The sequence below is a fragment of the Poromitra crassiceps genome (genome assembly GCF_964638095.1).
Source record: "Poromitra crassiceps genome assembly, chromosome: 26".
Classification (NCBI taxonomy): domain Eukaryota; kingdom Metazoa; phylum Chordata; class Actinopteri; order Beryciformes; family Melamphaidae; genus Poromitra; species Poromitra crassiceps.
In genome coordinates this window covers 9,178,669-9,182,330 of record NC_139640.1, presented here as the reverse complement: position 1 = coordinate 9,182,330, position 3,662 = coordinate 9,178,669, and the positions used below count along the sequence as shown (strand labels likewise).

The 3,662-nt window shown below is 35.9% G+C and overlaps 1 pseudogene across 1 annotated transcript; it reads left to right on the top strand.

Moving 5' to 3' along the window:
• The first annotated feature begins 812 nt into the window (after positions 1 to 812).
• Positions 813 to 1,388, top strand: LOC310798933 (meprin A subunit beta pseudogene; annotated as a pseudogene). Its single transcript has 2 exons — positions 813 to 1,023; positions 1,102 to 1,388. The product of its transcript is annotated as a meprin A subunit beta pseudogene (transcript).
• Positions 1,389 to 3,662: the final 2,274 nt, after the last annotated feature.

The following is a 3,662-nucleotide window of genomic DNA, read 5'->3' as shown; positions in this document are numbered from 1 at the left end:
GAGGTAACCTAGGTAAACAGAACTGCGTTTGTTTTCTGTCTAGGTCCGAATCTGTGCAGCATGCAATACTGTTTAACGTTGTATAACGTTAACTTATGCTACTCTAGTCTAACGTCCTCATGTAATGACAAATGGACATGTAGCTAGCGTTAATGTCATGCTATGCAATTAGCGTTACGTTAGAAAATAAGATTACCTCGATTTTGTGGAAGATGCAAGCGGCAGACTGGTGATGCCGCGCGAGGTCTGGAGGAAATAATACTCTGGTTTTTCTTCGGGCTACTGTATTCACTGTGAGAGCAATGGAGCAAGGCTAGCAATAGCAACTAACGTTAGCAACATTTGTTAGCCAAGCTAACGACTAGCGAGGAAAACAGCTTGAACAAGATGGATGCTGTGGCTATAGGAAACCCTCCCCCGAGTCCCGTCCACGCTCACGCCCCTTCCTGTTTTCCCGGCTCCAGGCTTGAACAGATTTCCCACAATTCAACAGGAAAATCCATTCATCCAATCAAACGAAATCAAACAATATCGGAAAATGAGCTTCATTTTGCCATGTCAAAAACATATAGCTAAGGTGGTCCATATATTGTACTGTCAATGGTTTTTAGTTTTCTTATTTCAGACAAATTAGTAGAGTATGATGTTATTTTACCTGCTGACGGTTTCGGCTGTAACTACAGCCTTCTTCAGAGCTGTCATCCGACTTCCTGGTGATGACAGGAATAATTTGTCTGAAAATAAGAAAACTAAAAACATAATTTAAAAGAAGACAAAATGAACCTAATCAATTTATTCCGCCAGGTTACTTCATGCATGCCAGCACAGCATCCGGTCAGGAGGGAGACTCCGCTTGGCTGGAGACTAAGAGGATGAACCTCAGCAGGGAGTGTCACGTCCAGTGTCTCCAGTTCTACTACTTCCACAGCGGCAGCGAGTCAGACCAGCTCAACATCTGGATCAGAGAGTTCAAGGACGAGAGGAACTCTAGAGGACAGCTACGCCTCATGGGACAGATCACTGGTGAGGAAATGGCTGCTATATAATAGATATATACACAACAATAGCAAAAACATGCAAAAGCGTTACTCTGCCCTCCAGGTCTACCCACGTCTGATTGGCAGCTCCACCATGTTCCCCTGAATGCCACTAAGCCCTTCCAGGTGGAGTTTGAGATTCGTAAGGGAGCGGGAAACTCTTCAGGTGGCTTCTCCATCGATGACATCAACCTGTCTGAGGCCGAGTGTCCACAACACATCTGGAAAATGAAGGGCTTTGAGAAGCTCTTGACCACCAGTGACTACGACACGTTTCTGACCAGCCCTCGGATGTATTCCCGTCTATACCATCAGTCCTGTCCCTGCCCAGCTGGCACACAACGTCATTAGACGTTGATCTTTGGTTGGATGGAGGTCGTGACGTCCGTGACCATAATCCAATGTCAGTCCAACGTCTAATGTCAACGTCAGGTTGACGGTTAATACTGACGACATCTGACGTTGATATTATGTTGGTTTTAAGTTGTGTTTTTAAATAACCAAAATCCAACGTCTGGTAAACGTTGTAATATTAACATCCACACAACGTTAAATTCTAACATCATCAGACGTTGATATTTAGTCGATTTTAAGTTGTGTTATAAAGTAACTAAAATCCAACGTCTTCTAAACATCCCAATATTAACGTCATTATAACGTAAAATCCCAACATCATTAGACGTTGAGATTATGTTGATTTTAAGTTGTGTTATAAAGTACCTAAAATCCAACGTCTTCTAAACATCCCAATATTAACGTCAATATAACGTAAAATCCCAACATCATTAGACGTTGATATTATGTTGGTTTCAAGTTGTGTTTTTAAATAACCAAAATCCAACGTCTGTTAAATGTTGTAATATTAACATCCACACAACGTCAAATTCTAACATCATCAGACGTTGATATTTAGTCGATTTTAAGTTATGTTATAAAGTAACTAAAATCCAACGTCTTCTAAACATCCCAATATTAACGTCATTATAACGTAAAATCCCAACATCATTAGACGTTGATAATATGTTGGTTTTAAGTTGTGTTTTTAAATAACAAAAATCTAACGTCTGTTAAACGTTGTAATATTAACGTCCCCACAACGTTAAATTCTAACATCATCAGACGTGGATATTTAGTCGATTTTTAGTTATGTTATAAAGTAACTAAAATCCAACGTCTTCTAAACATCCCAATATTAACGTCATTATAACGTAAAATTCCAACATCATTAGACGTTGAGATTATGTTGATTTTAAGTTGTGTTATAAAGTAACTAAAATCCAACGTTTTCTAAACATCCCAATATTAACGTCAATATAACGTAAAATCCCAACATCATTAGACGTTGATATTATGTTGGTTTTAAGTTGTGTTTTTAAATAACAAAAATCTAACGTCTGTTAAACGTTGTAATATTAACGTCCCCACAACGTTAAATTCTAACATCATCAGACGTGGATATTTAGTCGATTTTAAGTTGTGTTTTAAAGAAACTGAAATCCTACGTCTTTAAACGTTCCAATATTAACATCAATATAACGTAAAAACCCAACATCATTAGACGTTTATATTATGTTGGTTTTACGTTGTGTTTTTAAGTAACCAAAATCCAACGTCTGGTAAACGTTGTAATGTTACTGTCCACACAACGTTAAATTCTAACATCATCAGACGTTGACATTTAGTCGATTTTAAGTTGTGTTATAAAGAAACTAAAATCCAACGTCTTCTAAACGTTCCAATATTAACGTCAATATAACGTAAAATCCCAACATCATTAGACGTTGATATTTTATTGGTTTTAAGTTGTGTTTTTAATTAACCAAAATCCAACGTCTGTTAAACATTGTAATATTAACATCCACACAACGTTAAATTCGAACATCATCAGACGTTGATATTTAGTCGATTTTAAGTTGTGTTTTAAAGAAACTAAAATCCAACGTCTTCTAAACGTCCCAATATTAACGTCAATATAACATAAAATCCCAACATCATTAGACGTTGAAATTCTGATGGTTTTAAGTTGTGATTTTAAGTAACCAAAAATCCAACGTCTGTTAAACTTTGTAATATTACCGTCCACACAACGTTAAATTAGAACATCATCAGACGTTGATATTTAGTCGATTTTAAGTTGTGTTATAAAGTAACTAAAATCCAACGTCTTCTAAACATCCCAATATTAATGTCAATATAACGTAAAATCCAAACATCATTAGACGTTGAGATTATGTTGATTTTAAGTTGTGTTTTTAAGTAACCAAAATCCAACGTTTGTTAAACGTTTTAACATTAACGTCCACATAACGTTAAATTCTAACATCATTAGACGTTGATATTTAGTTGATTTTAAGTTGTGTTTTAAAGAAACTAAAATCCAACGTCTTCTAAACGTCCCAGTATTAACGTCAATATAACGTAAAATCCCAACATCATTAGACGTTCATATTTTGTTGGTTTTAAGATATGTTTTTAAGTAACCAAAATCCTATGTTTGTTAAACATTGCAATATTAACGTCCACACAACGTTAAATTCTAACATCATCAGACGTTGATATTTAGTCGATTTTAAGTTGTGTTATAAAGTAACTGAAATCCAACGTCTGTTAAACGTAGTAATATTA